Source organism: Cardiocondyla obscurior, linkage group LG16 (genome assembly GCF_019399895.1).
Source record: "Cardiocondyla obscurior isolate alpha-2009 linkage group LG16, Cobs3.1, whole genome shotgun sequence".
Lineage (NCBI taxonomy): Eukaryota > Metazoa > Arthropoda > Insecta > Hymenoptera > Formicidae > Cardiocondyla > Cardiocondyla obscurior.
In genome coordinates this window covers 1,090,617-1,113,089 of record NC_091879.1, presented here as the reverse complement: position 1 = coordinate 1,113,089, position 22,473 = coordinate 1,090,617, and the positions used below count along the sequence as shown (strand labels likewise).

Sequence of the window (22,473 nt, the reverse complement as noted above, 5' to 3'; positions counted from 1 at the left end):
TGGCACGGCGTATTATTTCTCATATTAGTCCGAGAGAACGCCGTAACGTAACGATCTTGTCCCTTTCGGTTGTCGTCAAGGGTGGGCCGCGTTTTGAAAGCAGTTTTCCATTTAGGCTGTCAGTGAACGGTGGAATATGCTGACGCGAAGGAGATCGTTGACAGACGAATAGAGAAGTCTCGTCTTGTGCGTCCGTCACGAGGACGACGGGCGGGAAGTTGTCTGCCGCGTCGGACAGCGGCTAATGTGTGACAAGTATCTAAGAACCGTCTAACCGTCCGACTTGCACGGACCGCATATTAATAGATCTTAATATGCGCTCTCGCGCATCGCTCTTAGGCTCGGCGTCGTTAGGTCAGTTCATGGCTTTGCCCGTGCCCACGAAATTATAAAGAACCTGTCCGCGAGCGGTGCATTTCGGCGACGCAGCGCGAATTCCGATTCGACGGATTTGGTATCGCGCGAATGAATTCTTTAAAGAATTATTCGGGGTTCGTTAGCGCTTCACCCGCGAGACCGTTGGAACGGTTTTTCAGGAGCTAATTGACTCGGCTTAATCACCGTTTCCGGCACAGTCGCGGCTTGTCGCGAGCGCGAACGAAAATATGCCCTCGTTGAAGCGCGCATTTCATATTCGCGATCCGCGTATAGATTTGACAAATCGCACGGGGACCGGCCCCGGCCAAGGGCGCCCTGCCGTCGGTTAATTATCTCAAATGTTGCGGGAACGCTTTATCGGTCACCGTACTCTCTTCGCCCCATCGCGCCGTTTCTTAGCCGTCTAAGAATGGATAATACGTTAATGCCGAGTACCGCTTTGGCACAGAAAAATTTGTGAAAATAGCACATTAATGACTATTTATTGCCGCGTCGCTTAACATGTATATTATCTTCGATGTACGTAATATCGTGCTTTCCAATGAGGACATATCTGTACACTTTATCACGATAGAGCTAAATACAAATAGATACAGATAAAATGTTTAAAGCTATACGCTTCCTCGAAAACAATTTTTACATTTCTATTGATATGGAAACACCGGCCGGTTTCGTGATACATATGCAGTTATTATTAGCATTGGTTACTATTTATTATTATTCTTGCAAATCGAAAGCATCGTGAAACGTTGACGCCACGATAAAGGAATGAAAGACTGCTAGCCAAGATAGCGCGGTGGGGATCGATAGAAGAGGAAAAATATATTTAAAAAAAAAAAAAGAACTAACGCCGCCATATAAATACTAGAGTCACAAAAAGGAATATGAAGAAAAAAATGGTTTACGCGTTATCGCTTGACCGTTTGTTGTGTATGAATATTTAGACACGAATATCTACTATGTTACACAATGTATCAGTACAAGGAGACGCAGTTATCATGCCTTAACAGTTTTGCTTATTATTAATCGCTCACTGTTTTTATTAACTTGTTCTCTCAAACTGATAATACTCATAAATAAATTATAACTTGTTTACTGAAGTTAACAAATAAAATGATGGCCACATATGGAGAAATTGTGAGATTAGAATTGTCACGCGTATACCGAATATCGTTCGTAAATGTTTGTCTCCTTTGACGAAAGTACGTCGCGATTTGCACTTCGCGTTTATTCTCTCTCTCTCCCTTTCTCTTTCTCTCTCTTTTTGTTTCACGGCTGAATAAACAATCGTTTATTGTTGAACGGTGCTCGCGTAACTAAGGCGAAAATCGAAAATCCGACGATAATTTTCGGGGAGCATAGAAAAGCGACGTAATGAGTTACCGTGTCTCTCTTCTGCTTGTGCCGCTGTGAATATTTTCGGGTTGGCATCTCGTGCATGCACGGAATTGCGCGAACGTCTGACATATCTATTTAAACGCATGTTTTAAAAACAATGTTAATGATGGAAAACGTAATGTAGAAGCGCACGGATCCCCGCCGCGCCTATCAAATTCCGATGCTAATTAACGATTTCGGCCCCGCTATTTTTAGATCGATTTAAAAATATCCCCCGAGTCCCAATAGATCACGGCGAATGCCTCAATTATATACCGAAAAAATGAGACGCAGCGCGTTGGATAAAAGAAAAAAAAAAAAAAAAAAAGATGAAGGAAAAAGAAAGAAAGAAACTTGGTGGAAATACGTTGCACCCGGGAATACAAAGGTATAAAAATACTTAGACGTGTGCGATTTAAAATAAAAATCTCTCGTATACATTACGAGACTTTATATTAGCAATATACTGAATATACTTGCGCGAATTTAGAGGTCGGCATTTTTTTATTTTTTTATTCTTTTTCTTCGAAAATAACGAAGCAATTGGAGCGGAAAGAAGACGTATTGCAACATAACATGAATAGACGCATATCTCATTCTAATAAAATGATCTTTGCTGTCATTGAATTGAATCACTGTCATTCTCTCATTCGTCTGCTACTATTTGCGTGTTCGTAGTATGATTAAAGAGTTTTGGCACAACTCTCAAAGTAAATAACTCGTATTATGTTCAAGCGAAAGATGCATAATATGTGTTGAAAGCTAAGATCTCTGAAACCCTTTGTGCGAGACTTCCACCCTTACGAGACATGCAACGTAAAACTCACGTATGTGAAATAAAAGAATAAAATCTCCAAAAAGAGCCCCAGACAGCTTAGCTCTTTCTCTTTTTCTTTCCTTTTTTTTTTCCTTTTTTATTTTATACTTGTATAGAGTAAATTAACCAAATACTTTTGATTTTAATTAACTAAAGCGTGCGCGAATTCGAATAAATTCAAAAGCGGGACGGTATCGTAAAAGGTTTAAAGGATTCTACCGTAAGCGGGAGCGAGAGGGAAGAATCTGAGGGGGGAAAAAAGTATAGCTGCTGACTTACCGGTTTCTTGCCCTTTGTCGTGCGTGAATATTTTTGGTCGACATCGCGTGGATGCGGGGAAACGCGTGGGTGTCTGCGACTGTCCCGTCTGCCAACCCCAATCTATTAGGCGGCTTGGTGTACGTGCGTGTGTTTCTCACGCACACGTGATCGCACATGCACGCGTGCATTCGGGGCCGGGCTCCCCTTTTTGCTCTCTTCGCCTTCTTCCGCCGCCGACGATCAGTAGAAAAAAGGAGGAGCGCCCGCGAGAGACAATGCCAATGCTCGTTCTCTCCGTAGAATCTCGAGAAGCGAATGACCGGGGTGTACCTGAAAAATTGATCGCGAAGCTGGCCCGACACACACTGGACGCTCGAAACGTCGGTCGTCTTCTCGTTCGCGGACGACGTGGCGATAGCGAAAAGAAAAAGGGAACGAAGTCTCGCCGCGACGCTTTATTGATGACTTACGATCGCGGATTATATGAAAACTTATTAGGAGAATATCATAATGGTTGTAACTTGCTATTACCTAAATGACTAATTAATCGACGGATCATAAGATGGACGGAATAGCGTATAAATTAAATAATTAAATAAAAAAAAAAATTAACGCGAGGAGATATCCAATGGGAAATAATATATTCATGTAATAAAACTATCAGCGAGATATCTTTTTTTAATTTTTTTATTCGACTGGATTACAATGCGGTTATTAGCAGACTAACTCGGCTTTACATTAATATTGATATATCGGTACATTGTTTTACGCTCTCGATATCGTCGCAGAGCCGAGGTTCGCTGACGAGGACGGTTAGGACTGGTCGCTGACACGGCGGCGGAACGTACTTCATTCCAGCGTGGAAGGTGAAACGCGCGAGTGAGGCCGCAGTTCGAATTCCGTGCGGCCGTAAGGCGGCACCTTGCATGTTACCGGCGAGGCCCTCGCCCCTCGCGTCGAACAATTACCGCGCAATATTATTTATATTGATGTCCCGCATCGCGCGCGCGTTTCGTCATTCCGTTTCTTCCATCGACGTTATGTCACGGCTGCCGTATGGCCGTTCTCTTTCCCGGCGAGCGACCCCGGCGCGACTCTACGATCCGCGATCCGATCCGGTTGGACCCGCGCGCCCTTGCGGATCGCCGCATCGCGGACCTCTTCCCTCCCTCCCCTCGCGTACCGCGGCGCGGAGGGCGGTTCTTCTGAGCGTCCTTCGCGCAAAAAGAGCTTGGTGTGCATTCCTTCGCGGAAGAGGCGAAGGTCGCCAATTATCGAGTGGTCAGCCGCGAAGGCGGCTTAATGCGATCCCCTATGACGGGTCATATTCGGCCGCCTTTTTGCTCCCGTCGGTGGACGCGATGTCGGGCGACGATTCCACGTTGGCGTCAAAGAGCACCGACCGCCGCGTAAATCCCACTATCGTTCCGTCTCTCGCCCGGGAGCTCTGTCTCTCTTTTCGTCGCGTCCCTTCCCACCGGATCTGCCACGGTTTGCCCTCTTCTCGGCCTGGGACGTCGCCGTTCTTCTCTCACGGTTCCGTGCGGTACCGGACTACGTAAGATTCCAAGAGAAATCGGATTCAGGTGACCGCCACGTCGTAACTGTAATTCCTCAAAAAGATTCCGACGCTCGCCTTCTTTCCTCTAACGCGGGGTTATCCTTCCCTCGTTCCGTCTCTCTTCTTCTCCTCGACCCCGCTCTTTTTTTTTTTTTTTTTTTCCCCTCGCGTTCTTCTCGTCGCGTCGATACGAGCCGTCAGCTCTCGCGTCCAAGGGTTTCAGATGGACGGGGTAGATTTTCACGAACAAATTGATCGGGATGAGGCCGGAACCGTATCTAGCGTCACCATTAAACGAGCGCCGATGAGGAGGCAGATCCTCGAGAAATCCTCACTTTCTTCTCGGGTTAACGATCGAGATCGAATTAGCGATCCCCCTAACTGCGACACCGGCGCGGTGATCTCGCCTAGTCTTGCCTGCAACACCGCCGCGGATAAATATGAAAAATTATTCATCGTGCATTTTATACTCGTACACATTTATTCGCGCCAACGCGTCGACGTATTACAGCAAATCAACCGATTGCTTCGTCCGTCCGTGTGAGCGTGTGTACGTACGTGCCTGCGCATTATTATTAATATATTAATGAAGACGGTCGTTCGCATTTTAATGATAAACCAAGTGTACGTTTATTAATACGACTCTTGTGACATTTGTCTTAAATAGTCGCAACGTAGCTAAATTTATGGGTAGCTCGGATTGTGAAATGGCGGGACTGTAAGCGACGAAATATAATTATTTTAACTATTTTCGTGCTGTTACACCCATGCGACCGACCCTGAGTCGATGGGCTTTCACGCATATCGGTCGCATTGATTCCGAGCGTAAAAGTTCCAAGGACGGCGAACGCCTGGTTATTAAGAATTATGGCTGGTCAGTGTGAATTATTCATATTCAAAATACGACGAGGATGACGGGTCTATGGACGAAATTTTTAATGACGCAGGTGACACGTCGCCTTGAACTTATAGTCCAGAACGAATAATTTCGGCATGACGTTGTATGATAATTCCCTCAAATCGAATTAACGAAAAATAAGTTGCGCGAGAATGGTATTCAAAGCGTATTGCTCGCCGGCATTGTAATAAGAGAACCGTGTGTGTAATTTATGATAACGAGGCGTGAATTATTGAATACTTAGACCTGATTATCCTTGTAAAGAAGCATATGATCTCGCCATCCACTTTACCGAATTTATGAAAGTTCAATGTGTGTCGGGCAATCTGCGTTTTCTAATTAATCATATTACGAGGCATAGTATCAGAAAGAGAGACAGAGAGGCATCGCAAACTCGCGCGAGGGATCAGAAATTTAACGGCAAAGTATCTCGTTCCGTCGCGAGGTAATACGGAAAAAAAATATATATATAAAGACGCGACCGATTGTAGGAAAATTTATTTTATTCCTCTTGACTATTCATCGGGAGTATACCAAATGACTACTAAGTTAATTGCGTCGTCGTTAGAAGAAACCGAATAGAAGTGAATCGCGAATAGCAGTTCAAAAGTCCAGCTATAATAATTAGTTTCTGTTACTTTACAATTTTCATAAGCATTTACATTTTAAAGAGACATCACCGCCTTGCACAAGAAACTGATTCTAACAAATGCAAATAAATATATATATATATATATATATATATATATATATATATATATATATATATATATATCTATCTCCATTTTCATTTTTACACAATTGTAAAATATCTTATTCCTGCTAACGAGTCATTTCATTAACTCACGAGTGAAAGATGGCGAAACATTCCCCGATGCGTGAGCGGAAACGTTCACTCTCGATTGCATGCGGGTCTGTCCTTCGAGTGAGCAAAAAGAAACCCTCACCCACCTCTAGAAGGTGCATGGGATATCGGGTTAGGGCGAGAACAGGCAAGAATTCGACCATTTTAACCGAGCACTACGTATACCGGCTAATCGCGTTTTTACATCCCCGACGCTCGTCGTTGTCGCGCTTTCGCGTGCTTTTCGGCGCGAACAACTTTAAAACTGTTTCTTTGTATAGGAAGTGACGGTGTTTAATGCATAATTTAGTAGATAAAAAGGCGTTGTTGCAAAAGATTGTTTACTCGGGCGAAGACGGGCAATGATCCAGCGATTATTCGAATAAAAAAAAAAAAAACTAAACGAAGCAATCTTGTTTTTCTCTTTTTTTTTTTTTTCTTCTTTTTTTTTCTTCCATCTGGATACCATTATCGTATATAATGAGCTATCTCTCATCTGTCAGAGTAGAAATATCACGAAATTAGTATGTTATAATATTATTTGCATGCTTGCGATAGTGTAGAATCGCGAAAATATATAAAAAAAAAATAAAAAATAAGAAAAAATGGTAAATATCGTATACGCGAATAAACGTGTATAATATGCATAACATTGTAATAAATTATGAAGCCGGCTGCTGCTTCGTAGGCCTTAACATTACCTAACCTACCTCAAGACAGAGTATCTTCGGATCTAGTCGCATCACATTACGGAGAAAATTACGTCATGCAAAATATTCCTGTATTTAATTGCGTATCGCGTAACATCGAATCGTCCCGATGCGAGCTGCCGCCGTAATAAAATATACTTTACGAACAGGACGGGAAATTACTGCGCGCGGCTGTCGCTAATTCCAAAACTCCGCGCGCTCGTACGTAACGAGAAATAGCATTCTCGGATCGAAGCTTGAATAGACCGTGGAAACAACTATTCCCGTAAATACCGTAAGTTAAATCAACGACTATAATTTAGCCGTGCTTTTTACAGTAAGGGAATTGTTGGGGGAATACTGCAAATGATCTTCGCAACAATTTGATTTCACCGCGTCTCGCATTTTAGAGGGGATACACACAAGCACACACACACATAAATTTCTCTGACATTTGACATGCTCGCGGTTATTTATGTTACAAGTGGCGTGTGTGAGAATTTGTCCGCTCAACATTCCTATTCAATTAATTTTGTAAATTATCTTTTCCTTTTTTTTCTTCTCCGCGAAATTCGACGAATTTTATTTTCCTTCGCAAGCTCGGTTTTCTCGAGTTTTTGTGCGTCAACTTTTATTATACCTTCGCAGCCACTTTATCGCGTACATGTTTTAATCAGATCGGTAATGAAGATAAATAGCGGAGTAAAAGATTATATGTTTCAGAACCGGTTATCATGTTTAATTATTTCAATTATCTGCTTACAACTATAACACACGATAATATACGTACACCATTAATTATAATTACGTCGCGCAATACAATAGATAAAAAGTGACTGCTTCTTGCCGCTTAAATGTATTCGATGTAAAGAAAAAAAGAGAAAAAAAAAAGTCCCTCGAAATAAACGAACGAGATCACGTTTGACGGCATTCAATGTAGCGCTGCGACGTGAAAGGCGCGAAATGGCGCGAGCTGCGGGGAATTACGGTTATGACGTCCGCCAAGTTGGATTAATTCGGATGCGGAGAAGGTTGAGCGGATGATATCTTCGAGGGGTTACGGGAAGGGTGGGACGGCGGTGGAGAAGACACGCAGGGGTGTCGATTGCGGGAGCGGGAGGCTGAAATTGGCCGCGTAGACTGCCGGCGTTCGTAAAATGTGCGTCGAAGCGACGGCACATCAAAAGCCGTCGCTTAAGAGGGTCATATTATTTGACGGGCGCGAAAGGGTTATCAGCCGTCATCGGCGTCGCGAGCGAAGGGGGGTGAGCGGGGGGAAAGGGTGATAACGCCGAAAATGCGAGGATACCCTATTTACTTAACAACCAACACCGTGCAGAAACCCAAGCGGCCCCCGCGGGCTTATTGCCAACCGACGCCTTCCTCTCGTCACCTTCTTCCATGTACACACTATGTGCCCATTATGTACAACCGCTATATGTATCTCCTTGGGTTCTCGTGAGAACTTAATCGCCGGCAGCGGCACGCGTCACACCGCCGCGGCGTCAACATCGCCGAAATCTCTTCTCCGCCGCCACGACACCGAGAGGTGTTGTTTTAACATCCGGAACTGCCGGCGAAATATTTTTTCTTTCTTTCGAACGGAAAGGGAATAAATCATTGTCGAGTTTCTCGCAACGTTACAAAGCTGTTTCGCAAGCGTGTCCCCCCCCCGCGACTATTATCGCGGTGTATAGAATCCAAGATGTTACTTCTCGATTACTCGTTATCGTCGTGGAATAAACTTAGGTGTAATAGATTCGTGATAGGACCTTATTGTTGGTTCGAGGTACCGCGTGAGATTGTTATTAATAAAATTATGTAACGTCGGGTGACGTTTTATCTCCGGGACGTTGTATCTCGCCACAAAAACGGCTATTCCGACGTCCGGGTGGACAATAAAAATGTTACATTATCCGCTCGAGGCCCATAATCATCTATCGCGGCCGGAAGGCGCGGTGCGGACAGAACTGTGGGAATGATTCCATCGATCGTAACGCTGCCCAGCCCGTAATACGTGCATTAAAAAAGAGACGCGCGAAACGAGAAGTAGGAAGCGAGGGAGATGGGGCGATGGAGAGGAGAGCGGAGCGCCGAATGGAACGTATATTGACACAATGCTCGTATTCCAATATGTCCAAATGTTTCCGCTCGGTCGCACCGCGAACGCGACGCGGGGAGGTCGGGAAGCGGATATCGCGAAATAATGACAATCGCCATCGCGCGCACAATGGCGCGGAGAGACGCGGCCCGTGTTACAGCCGCCGCCGCAACAGCGACAACGCCTGGAGGCTGATGAGCGGCTAATGGGGGACTTCCCCTCACCGGTACGCCACCGATGCGACGTGCACGGTGTTTTGTCATCGGCAATGCCGTTACGTTATGATCGGCTCCGCCGGATCAGGTCGCGCTAGAATGTGCACACGCACGCACACGCACCAGCGAGAACCAAGAGGGTCGGGGGGAGGAAAAGCAGGGACTCTTCTCGTCCGGAGATCGGGGCGGGTGTCCCGTTTTCCGGGTGACTTGGCTAAACGGGATCGCATTAGCACATAGTTGCCCCCTTCGACGCGATGGGAGATTAGCATCTCGAATTTTTTTTTTCTCCCCTTCCTCTCCGCCAATCCGCTCCGGTTTCTCCTCTTGATCGCGTTTCGCCGCTCGTGGTGCTTTCGCCTGCGAACGCTCGCGGAAGATCTCTTTCTTTTTCTTCTTTCCATCGTTTTCTTTCTCTGACCGGGAGAGGCAGCAAACGGAGCGCGGACCGTCTTCGTAACAATGCCCGTGCTCGAACGCCGTGAGTCCGCGACGAGGAAAAACGAGGCTGGCCCTCCCACCCGACAGCTCGTGAATTCGCGATCGTGACTGCCGACGTTCGTTCTGAATTTTATTTTAATATCGCGCGATCCCGCGAGGATGTCGCCGGACTGAAAACGCGTACTAAAAGCTTTCAATCGGTCGTGCACGTAGATCGATGCGTTAAATCCTGATGACATTTTGAAACTGGATCTCACTCTTTTAACCTGGTCTCTTGAAATAAACGAGTTTCATTTTTAGCCGCCGAGTGCACAGCTCGATATTTGTCTTACACTTTTACAGTGGTAAAATTATAAATTACATGACAAATGTGTATAATAATTTATGCTCGCGACTGCAATCATAATTTATATAATAACGGCACGAGTTAAAATTATATATTTAAATCGTAAAAGCGAGATCGGTTCGCGCTTCGGTTCGTAAAAAAAAAATATTTAGTTTTGTTAAGAAAAATAACGGCCGCCAGTGGCCTGTCGAGTGTAAAAGGAATTTTTATTAATTGAGTCTCCGTGTGGCGATTAAAATTTAGCTCGAAACAAATTTTGCGACGGGTGCTGCGACAAATGTTTTTCGGTTTATCGAGGCATCGGGGAGTATCGTTCTATACGATTTTCGAATATTCAGTATAAGTCCTGTCCTGTCGTTGAATTATACATTAGAGACTTACATAAACCATGTACAGGGCCTTTTCCGGCCCACATTGTACAAATATTCGGAAATTCGTCAGATGTTTCACGCTGGGCTTTTCATGCTGTACGTAAAACGAACGGAGCGCGCCGCGCTTTGTGCCGCGCCAACGTTTCCCTCTGAATTTTCGGACACCGGGGCGGCGCACGTCAGTTTTCGTCGACGTTTTATCGTTGGCTTTTACCGAACAACTCCCGTTTCTATCGTTGATCTTCTTTAACGAATCAAAAGTTTTTGTCAGAGCATTAAGTCGGCGGGGCCAATTATCGGAATCGCCGAGCATCGCCGGGCGCTCTTGCCCCTCGCTAATTGAAGACTCCATCGAAACTATTTCGTGAGAATCTATAAAAACGGCAACTTCATCTCGAAAATTAAGTTTCTAATGTAACCATTATATACTCATGCGCGGCAGCCGTTGCTCTTTAAACGCTTTTTACTGAGTAAAGGGAAATGTTACGAGGGGGTTTGTCCGTTCAATTCCGACTTTGCGAGTCAGCAATTCTGTCCGAAAAGTTTATCGAAAGCTGTGCCACAGGTAACTGGAGTCGGGAGTAATTTATTTCGATTTTATTCACTATTTCGCGACCATTTCGAACTTATTATATTAGTTGCGTATCGGAAAAATTCGCATTTACAAAAAAAGAAGAAAATAGGAGAAAAAAAAAAAAAGGAGCGCGCAGAGGCCGAGTATGAATTATGATACGACTCGGTCGTAAAACGTGAAAGATACAAAGATCAGGACGTCTCGAAAAATGAGAAATCGAGGTATCGCGAAGCATCATTGATACACGCAACGTGACAATAGGACACGCACTACGGGAGACCATAGAAATGGGACTTCGAAACCCAACACTTTTCGGGTCGTCGCCGGGTATCGTTGACGGCGAGGAGAGAAGCGTGCGGATAACGCGGAGAGCCGGTACCCAGCTCGGAAAAGAAATCATTCGCGATAAGGCTTCCGCGAGTGGCATTAGTGCATCAAAGGATTGGATTTTCGGATACCTATACGGCCGGCCCTCCGCCCTCCCTCCTCCGCGATTAGACAAGGAGCAGTCAGGCGGCAACCCCTACGCAGGGATCTCGACCCTCGATGCGCGCACCGCTGATGTGCTCGTTAGCATATCATACGTGCAGCATACTCCGTGGTGGGGCGGAAGGTAGAGGGTTAAATCCTCGACCAATAACAATCCATCCAAGCCTGTCGCCCGGGTCGCGCCCTCGCCGCGAACCCTCTCTCGACCCAACACGAAGACCTGGGCATTATAATTCGGAATCTACCTCTGACCCTCCCTCCACTCTCTCTCTGTCTCTCTATTTCTCTTCGTCTCTCTTCCCGATGCTAACCACTTAGACCGTTTATTTGTCTATCCGGCGACCAGACAGCTCAAAGCAACCACGGTTCTCCTCGACGCCATATCTTTTTTCTTTTTTTTTTTTTTATTTAATTCCTCCACCATAGTGGCCGGTCGCTTCTCCGATTACGGAAATCCAGCCCCGTCGATCCTCAACGTGGGATCGCGACCGGTCGCAACTCCCCGACTCGCAACGATTACACGGACATTTTCCACGCGTCTATTCCGCTTGGCGGGTGTGACTCGCGAGATGTCTGTCTTACGTTTCTACGTCTTTAGTCCCCCGCACTCGCCGCGGCAGGTATCGATTTTGTCTAGGCCGTGAGTTGGGATAATTCGCGCCGCGGGGCGACGCCGAGCTCTCGCAATATTTGTAATGAGAATTTACGTCGGTCTTTACGACAACCAGATGTGTTACGGCCAGACGGATGCAAATCAAGGCGGGATTTTCCAGAAAATAGTCGTCTTACCCAGAAGAGATCGCCGTCCTCTCGCCCGCGCACCGAACGTCTCGTGCTCGCGAGGCCCGCCGGCTGCCCCGTAGCCGCGCGAACAATAATTTGTCATATGCAATTTGTCGCAAGCGCGATTTGTCATACGCGCGGTTTCGGATAGTGAGCGGCATAGTTGACATCGCTGTGCACTTTAACGAAACTCGGTACCTCTAAATTAGGGACGAGCGGCTGGCGCGTAGCCAAGGTCGGACGAATACAGATATTTCCAGCGCGTGTATTATTATTAATCGCGTCTATAAATCGCGCTGGGCAATTAGCATTACGTTCCGCCGGTTTTCGCGGTAGGACGGCGATCATAACCGTCCGCGTGCCCGTCGAGTCGCCGTCGCGCCGCGTCGGCGGGACCGGTATCGATCGCCGTAAAAGGGCGTAAAATTTTTATCGGCGTCCCGCGAATATTGTCCCCCTTTTTTTCTTCCCTCCCGCCTCCCCCTTCGAATTTAACGGGCCGATGAGGCGATTCCGGCGGCTACGCGAGCGTAACTTTATACCGGTAACTTATCCGACTTGCCGCTCTCGCGTCGCAGATACCGCGGGTGCAGTATTTCGAGCCGAGATCGGCTTCTCGCCTCTTGCTCTTTTTTCGGCACGCGCCTAAGTGGGACCCGAACTTGATAGCTGTCATACTCGACGAGCGCGCGCGTATTGCCGGGCGCTTAACGAAACGACTTCATGGAGCCCCCCCGTCGCCGGGATTAACTCCGCCGCTCTTTATCTATCTCTTATTTTAATGCGGATAAGAGCTCCCGCGCATATCATATTTATTCAAAACAAGAAAGTACAAGGCTGCCCCCGAAAGAAGACGCTCGCTTCCTTATCGCGAGGAGTTTGCAATGTTAATCGCATTAATTTATATAAATCGTAACGCTCTTTAGTCGTAAACGATAGATAAGACCGGCCGACGTTTATCGTAACGCTCATCGTGAGCCCCTTACGACAATTGTCACACTTGTAGCACGGTCAGTACGATCTGCGCGATTTATATAGATCGAATTAGCAAAACCGCGGTGGTTTCGTTGTTAACGCGATACTTTTTTTTACCAACGCACGCTTCGAGACTGCAACGCCAGACTGATATTTCTTTTTAGTTCGGGCATTGGTACGACGATGTAAGTTTAATGATTAATTATATCAATGCGTTAAGCGGCGCGTCGTATCTTTTTCTTTAACAATTCGACCGTTTCTATGTCTTCCGAAGGAAATGCGTGAGCGCATGAAACGCGTGTGACTTATCGGTCGCGCCATAAATAACCCACAATAAGATACGAGCGACATTTTTCCCCAACATAGTAGAGAGCCAAGCACCTCGACCCACTTATGCTCGGCCATCGCGCCGGTATTTACCAGCGGAACGTAAAAAGCCAGAAGGACGGAAAGCCGTCCCGTAATTAAATCAAGTTCAAATACGATCGAAGTACTCGGCGATCCCGATGCGCAGATACCGATCGGGACGGGAATCGTATCGGTGAACGCGCGGGGCTGTGCGTCGAAAATCTTTCGGGACGGTAACGACAAGAGCGCGGAAGGACGTTAACCATCGCGATCAGATAACGTCGTCGATCTTTAGATTGACAAGCCGGCTGACTCGAGATCGACGGTGCGTTCCGCGGCGGTGCTCCTCGCGTTCGAGGACAACGGGGCTCGAGAACGATCGGGACCGGGTCTCTAGTGTTTACACGACGATTTTCGGTAGAGTGCATCGAGTGTGCCCCCGTGTACATACGCGCGCGTCCCCGAGACCCGATATTGGATGCGCTCGCAGCGAGAGAGAAAGAATATAACGTGTATATACCCCATATTATCCCATAGACCAACTCCATTATTAGACCCGGTCTCCTTTTTGTCATTTTAAAATGTAATACGTTTTCGCCCCGGGGCCAGGACGCCCGCCACGACCGCCGCTTTCCATTCGAGGCTTCTGTGGCGGAAAATTTGTCCCAATGTCACCGCGTTGTTCCGTGCCCTGCCGAAGGGTGGGACGGGGGGACTTCTACGAGAACCGAGGGTAAAAGATGACACAGAGATCGGCAGGACCAGGTCGGCGAAAGATTTTTTCGACTCGTTCTGCAGCGTCGCAGGTTTGCGTCATCTGTTTTTTTTTTCTCTCTTTCTCTCGCTCTCTCTCTCTTCTCCCGTGCTCTCTGGTGGTACAGGATTACCTCGGCAAACAACGGACAGGACAATGAAGTCCCGCGTTTTGAATGGCTCTGATGTATAGAGGCGGCACGGGTGGGATGGGTTTGGTTAAGGTACCCGAACGAGAAAATTGTCATCCGCAGGATTTGTCGTTCCTCTCTGTCATACCGCGGGTATCGAATTTTATACATCCTGTCGCGCGGTTCTCATTGGCGAGCGGAAACCGGCTCCGGGCCCTCCGGCATCGCCGTCCGGGCATATCGATAAGACGCTGATGCCGGAATCTTAACGTCCCGCGTGCGAAATTACGTATCGCCGCGTTCACGGGTAAGTACGCGAAATAAGCCGAGCGGACTAACGAGAGTGACGCTTAGCTTAACCGCCGCGTAACTCGGCGCGATTATCGCGCGAGATTAGACCATCAAGGATATCTCTGATGCACGGTGAATAAAGAATTTCGCTAACCTCCATATCTACATACAAGTTAAATGAGTCGTTAGTGGCAATGAGCCGTCAATGTAACGTTTTATATTTAGCAATTTCACTCGATACATCTGCTCCGCTATAATGCTCGCGTTAAAAAATAAAAAATAAAATTAGTACGATTAAAGTATAATAATTTATTTATACAAGATTTAAAAAGAAATGCAAACGCAAACCATCACGGGACTTTTACCTTCTTACTAAATATATTTTATCAATTAATTGCTAAAATTAGTAATTAAAAAAAGGTTTAAGATGGGAGAAAATCTAAATCTACCGTTTGCTGATTAGTATTCTCGACAGTGAATGATCCCAAGCTTTCCAAACGCGTAAGATTTCCTTCACTCGGATGCGAAATTATTCCTGCTGTTGCAATGCAGATCTTTTTTTTTTGTTTTTTTTTTCTCCCCGTCCCTGTGAAGTCACGGGGGGTTTCGTCACGAGCCGCGCTTCTTTCCGCCGCCTTTGAATGCGAAAATGGGAAATGTCTTACGCCTAGATCACTCCGCGCTTCCGCGTGGAATCGAGTTAAATATGCGAGGCAATCGTAACGTTATGTAGATCAGGCTGCAATGCTATTTGCGATACAGCAATATCACAATATTTACGCTCTTACGCTCATTTCAGCAATTTACCTGTTTCGCATAATAATACTTTGGATTTCAACATATCCTATTGGTAATGGCTTCCGCGCAACTGCTTATGCAAATCAATTCAGTATATTGCGATTTGTGCGCGAGCAGGAACATTTATAAGCGTGAAATTTTATGTATTCGCCATTCTGAACCAAAGCGCAAAATGGAAAGTTCGCTACAATTGGGAATCGGTTTGCTGCCGCGCGTCGCGGCGTGGATACAAGTTCCAAGGAAATATATAAAGCGGGCCGAAAGAAATATATTAATTCGATTAAATTTTTTTTTTTTTTTTTTTTATTTGTTTTTTTTCTTTTCTATCGAATAAAATTAAAACGCGAATATAAATCTCGAGGAATATATGGACTATATTGACTTATAACTCGGCGACCTATGACCCCACCGAGTAACTCGCGGTTGAAGTGATCTCAGGCCGCGAATACGTCGACAAAGTATAAGCGATGAATTATGAATTGATAACAATGATATTAATGCAATCGATTATTAAAATTTAAGCGCATGCAAGTCGATGAGCATATAGATTGACGCAATATCATGCTATTATAAAGCGACGCGCGTAAGAAGCCGCATCACAATTTTCTTATTTTATTTGAATTTTACTTGTAGATCGGAAGACAAAATAGCTTTCAGTATTTAGCGCCAATAATTGGCATAACGTGTCGGCGGTACGTTTCCGCCTTTTAAGCAGCGTTAGCCGCGTTCGTCCCGCGAGGCGTTTATAAATCGCGTAATGGGAAAAATTGGCAGAGCGGGGGCTCCGGCCGCTCACCGGCGGCGTTCGTTAGCGCAGGCAGGTATCGTTCCGTTTGAATTTATAATCCCGCACGAAGCGAAACCGCGCAATGATTATTTATCTTCGCGTACGTCGCTTCGTTTAATTGAGCTGGCGTGTAACGAATCGACGGGAAACCGTCGTCTCGGCCGCCGTTCCGCCATAATTCACGTGCCTCATGCCGATTGATGCACGCCAGGGCCCCCATAATCCATAATTGATCGCCGGCGATTGATCGATGGGCCGGTTTGATGCCGCATACCGGATTTCGACGTGGAAAATGCCCACGTCTGATTGCGACACTCGCCTGCCGCGGTTCCAACTATAAATGCGATATTACGACGTTCTGCGCCCCGCGGAGGCTTGGATCGTGCATCTCCCGATATTAGTATATCCCGACGTTATTAAATCTCGTCCGCTTCCGTGCCGCGCGGACTTTTTCGATACCTTCCCCGTTATCCAATCCGTCCAATCTCGCCAAAGTGAGATATGCGGGAATCGAATGTCTCAAAGGGGACCTCCCCTCCACCCCGGGATTATCTCGTGTGTAGCAGTTTCGTCGCGGATAAGGATTCGTGGACGAATACCGAAACTAATCTCAATATGCCTGAACGCAACGTTGATACGGAAGCATCGGGCACGTATCCGGGTATATAACATTTACGTGGGAAAAGCGAATTGAATTCACTTTGCTTTATGACCCCTAATGAAACGGACACGCGCAGAGCGCAGCGGCTTTCGCCGTTAAAATATTTCCCTTTGTTTGCGCGCGCCGGCGAAAAAAAGAATCACCGCGGGCGTTACGCGCGGGTTACGTGGAAATGTCATTCCGCCATGCGATGGGATTCGTCCTACTGTTATTGGTGTCAAGGGAATTAGATTTACACGGGCGTAAAGATCGGGCAGGCATATACTTTCCGCGCGCGCGCACGTGTTTATTATACGCGGGTACGACAGATGCGAGCCCGCGTTCGCTTGCGTGCCGCCACTGCGACGCGAATGAAAGTACGTGATAAAAAAGAAAAAAAAAAGAGGAAGATCCACGGCGATTTGGAGTATTTCGAAAATCTATCTACGCACTTTCCGGTCCCCGCGACGCAGATTTAATTGCGCGCAATGGCGCGCGAGCGCGCGTGCCGATACGATCGGTATCGTCCCGGCAATTTACAAATCGTCCTCCGGTTATCGCGAATTGAGATATATGTATGTATGTTTTGGACTCTTCCAGTTATATTTACGCGCGTACACGCACACTGCGACGCGTCTGTACGCTGTAAAGCAGATATGGCGTTTTCTGCGCCGACGGCAGCTAGCGAACGTGATTTTAGAGTCGTGTGCGTCGAGTTTCATATGTGCCGCGTGTACCACGTACCGCACCGGCCGGATTGCCGAAGACCGATTTCCCCCCTCGTTCTCTCATTCCCTCTGCCACCTAGGATTACGTACGTTAGCTGCTGTCGCCGCAGAAATCGCCATATCTGCTCCGCGGTGTACATCTGAATTTAATAATAAAATCTGCGTGCCGTAACGGCGACTCGATATAGATATATGCACCAGATACGTCCTGCGCTTTCACTCGTTTACGGGCCGTTTCTTATTTTATTAGACAGTCGTAAAGCAGAGGAAAAGAGGAGAAAAAATAAAAATAAAAAGAGACAAGAAAAACAAAAAAAAAAAGAAACGAACCCGATACTTTCGCGATATCGTTCCGCCGAGGAAGGGGTGCATCTGCTGCAAAATTTTAATGACCGCGCGGCGAAGATATCGGCTGGTGTCAGCGAAATTTGTTTTACATATGTAAGATTCGCGCTTGTTTGTCGCCACGGCACTTTTAGGAAATGCACGTCGCGCGCGCGCATCGTTATCAGAAGGCAAGTTCCGTGTCGGGTAGCGATGAACAATCGGTCGCGCTCGTTACCGTACAAATTAACCGAGGCCTCTAGCGCGGCGAACGGCCCCCGGGGGGAGGGGGGGGATTGCACAATTATCGATATTATTACCGTTTCAACCAATTAGATTCGATCGGGTATACGCATGTCCCTTTTTCCCGCTTATTCCCGCAGACGTGAATTCTCACTTCGCTCGCCGTTCGCGCTTTTTGTCCAACTGTATTTTTAGCTATCGAAAATGAGTAACCGTTCCCCGCCCCTCTTTCCCCTCCTCCTCTTGGCAGGGTTAAAGATCGGACGTGGTGTAAACGACAAACAGATTCTTCGGCAAGCGCGCCGATGGAAATACGCGGCCGCGTGCGATCCGCTTTGCACGCGCGTGCGTACGCGCGTCGGCTCGCGCGAGTTTCCGGAGCGAAAGAGATACATCAGGGTTCGCGGGCGCGAGCGGGGGGCGGGAGGGAGGGAAGGAGGAGGAAAGAGAAGAAGGGGACCTCGGTCCGGGGAGCGAAGGCGAAAGCGAAACGGAGCTTTTTGTTACGCGTGGCAATTAGCCACGGCTCGTCGTCTCGTGCTTTGGGCTTAGCTGCAACTGTCACGTCCGAGTGATCGACGGTCTGCCCGGTAGTGTCGCTTATGCTAGGCGAATGTATCATCGGAACGGAGAGAAAGAAAAAGAACTCAATGCCTGTACACACTCGAAGTCTGTGCGCTTAATCTTATCTATATGACCACATTAACACGTCCCAGTCATTATTTTTATATTTCTCGCGAAATTAAGTTGTAATTAAATAGAAAATGGCAGATGGAAGAAGTATAAATGAGAGAAAGAAAACTCGACTTGGCATTGAACGAAGGTATCGCGTTAATGGTACTCTCGAAATGATATTTGGCACGCAAAGGAGAGATACTGTCTCCCTCTCTCTCTCTTTCAATCTCTCTTTTTCTCTCTCGCTCTCTCTTTCTTGGGTGTATCTTGCTTCATTTTTAATTACTTATTACGTCTCAAGGTGCTCGACTAAACATTTTTACAATCAGCTTGCACGATCGAAACTCGACGATAATGTGCGTATAATATAAATTATAATTGTTTTTCTTTTTTTTTTGTTTTTCCTTTTTTTGATTTCTGACGAGTTGTTTAAGTGATTTTCAGAGTTTGTTATCGTAAACGCGCGATATCGATATATTAATATCGTGTGCGTTATCAAAATGTGCATATGGAATTACTTAATTATTAGCACCGATTGCAAACGCTCTCTTTTTCATGGTCATCATATCAGCTGTAGAATATTCAATGCTTTTTAAGCAAATATTTGTTGTACTTACTCTACTTGTAAAAACGGAACAATGCATATTTTCAAACTGCATTGCGTACATTGCAAATACGATATATTATGTACGTATTCATACTGATAAGGAGTTAAAAACAATTCTAAGATAATAAATGCGAAAATATTTAATCTTATCTTTGACTCTAAGTGTTTTAGTACTCATGGGATACATACAAAGTATTATATTTCACCACCCCTTTTTATTGAGTTTTACTTACACTTTCGCCAGATATATCGACATAACAAATTAATATACTGTTAACCTTAATTATTTATCTTTTTCGCTCTTCCCTCCCTCCCCGCTTCGTTTTTATTTGAATTACAACATTACGCAATTTATTAACTTTTACAAATCGAAATCTACGTTTATATTACAATAAAAAAAGAAAAGAAAATTAGAATTATTCATAAGCTGTTTTACAACGACTGTTAAATAATTCGGAAATTCATCAAGAATTATTCGCCCACGAAAGAAAGAATGCAGTTTCGATTTTTCAACGAGGAATAAACCCGATCAAACGTTTATAATTCACTTACGTCGGGTCAATACTCGGTAAACTTGTAGCGGAGAGAGAAATTGAACGAGGACATTCGGTAACTCTTACAATCGATTACCTTAAAGATTGCGTTTGTCCGTCACTATCTCGCCTACGTTTTAGTATCTGGCATTCTTTCGATACGACAACCAACTGACGGCAACGACGACGACGACGACGGGCGGCGGCGGCAGCGGCAGCGCGTTATGGACGCGCCTGGCGCTTCCAGTCATTCCCCATGGGAAGTATAGAGTGCTATGGGAGAGGTTCTAGCCGAATGAACCTCGTCTGCACTAGAGCACGCGCCAGCGAAAGTAAGAAAAATAGACGAGCCGAAAAAAAAAAGAGAGAGATAAAGAGAGAGGGAGGGAGATGACGGGTGGAGTTGCGGTGTATCTTTTATTTACATCCAAAATGTTGATGGACCCTTAAGATGTTTGCTCCCCACGTGTTTCAGACATTCTGTACGAAAACTATCGCGTTACCGTTTCCATCGATTTTCGTCGTGCAATTAATATCTCTCTCGAGTGCAATTTTCAACGTTGATTATTTGTCTTCGAGACTTTTTTATTTCTTTTTTTTTATTTATTTATTTTTTTATTTTTATTCGTTAATTTGCACAACGTTATAATTGACTTTCTAATATTTTTTGTAATGGGAAAAGGAGTTAGACGTCTTTCGATGCATGTGAAAGACCAAAAGAAGTTCTATAGCGAAACCGAAAAAGAGCTTCTTAGCGATCGGTGTCGCGGAACGAGATAATTCTCAGCTGTTCTACTCGTTGGAGGATGCGGCGCCGAAGGTCAGGCGCCAATTAGCGTAAAGTCCGCGTTCGTCGCAGTCATTTAAAAGAACGCCCGGAAAGACGGTCGCGTACGATTTATTAAAAGTACGAGATGTAAGCGCGGAGCTCGGATGACGAAGTGATCACGAGGGTGACGTCGCAAAAAAAAACACGTAAAATAAAGAAAAAAAAAAAAAAATCGTGCGAACGGGAGGTAGTAATACCTTTGTGTACGTGGACGAAACATGTAGATTGTACACACGGTGTCGCGGAGCCACATTGCGTCGGATGATAATCTTTTCTTCTCGGCATTAATTTTATTAATTTGAAATCAACAAGTAAACATTTTTTTTTTTTTCATCCACCGAGAGCAGACAAATCAACGCTGTCGATTGTGAAATAAAAAATCGTCAAATTCGAGAGAGTCCCCGCCGCGGTAATTTTTAAATATCGAGACGTCCGGACCCGCGTGTTGAGCTTCTGAATGGCGCTATAAATTTACTTTAACAACCAGACGCTTCGATCATATTGCTAAAGAGGGACGTCGGGGGTTTCCGACCTTCGAAATAAATAAACGCTTCTCTAAATTTACTTTTCTAAACCATCGTGGTTCCCCGGTGGAGGCCGAGAGAGCCCACGGACGCGGTGACTTGGATTCACCCCGTATATACGCGCGCGAGTTTCACGCGCAACTCTCGGGGCCTCATCCCGTGCTATTTTCGTTTCGGCGGTTTTCGAGACGCGAAATGAAAATAAAAGAGACGAGTACGTCCCCGTGATCTACGCGCTCGTGGAGCACTGCAGCTCTCAGATTTATCGGCTACCCCTCTGCGCACCCCTCCGCCCGAGCCGGCGCGTCACACAACGACGCGCCACACCACGCTATCGCTACCGGAATGGACTACGCTTTCGTGTCTGCGGAGCCTCTATGCTGATCACTATTGTATGCTCGACTATTCGTCTGAAATGCACTTTTATAAATAGAATCCACCGCGGATATCTTTCTGCCCGCCGGAGGGAAGAGGGGAGGACTATTTTGCCCTGAAAACGTCTCGACCTTCCACGTGAAAAGCGCAGTGACATGAGCTATGCGAATTCACGTTCCGTCGTTCTTATTGTAAGAGAAAAAAAGAAGAAGAAAAAAAAAAAAAAAAGATCATTACCGAGAGCAGCGAGAATAATTTTTTTTTATTTATCGTATCGAAATCAGACGTAGCGAAATTCTCGTGAAAATATTACGTTAATAGACGTTAATACGTTAATCTATGGGAGGCTCCGCAAGATGCAAGTATTCGAGAACTGCCGGACGTCTTATTTGATTGCTTCGCCGTATTAATAAGTGATCCCCGAGGCTTAAATATAATTCGCCGCTCGGTAATCGGCTGCATCGGCGTGCCGGTAAAAATTTATTTAGATTTATTTTACGATACTCCGACGCGCTGCAGTGTCACCTGTAAAATAAATCTATACCGAAAGCGTGGCGTGTCTTTTTCCCAGCGACTGCCGGTGACATCGATCGTGTCACTATCGCGCGGCTATATCCCCCGAATTGCACTTTTATAAATGAAATTCGTTACGATTCCCTTCTTGTTCTTCAACTCCTTCGCCTTCCCACGATCGTACCTCCCCGCGAAGCACACTTGATGCCACGCGTCGTGCGACAAGCCGCGTTTGTGCTTCCGCGTCACGATAA

At 45.9% G+C, this 22,473-nt stretch overlaps 1 protein-coding gene across 5 annotated transcripts in view; it reads left to right on the top strand.

The window, feature by feature from the left end:
• Salm (spalt major) overlaps positions 1-22,473 on the top strand; it is a 64,335-nt gene that overhangs the window by 4,912 nt on the left and 36,950 nt on the right. The gene's annotated exons all lie outside the window — the stretch shown is intronic.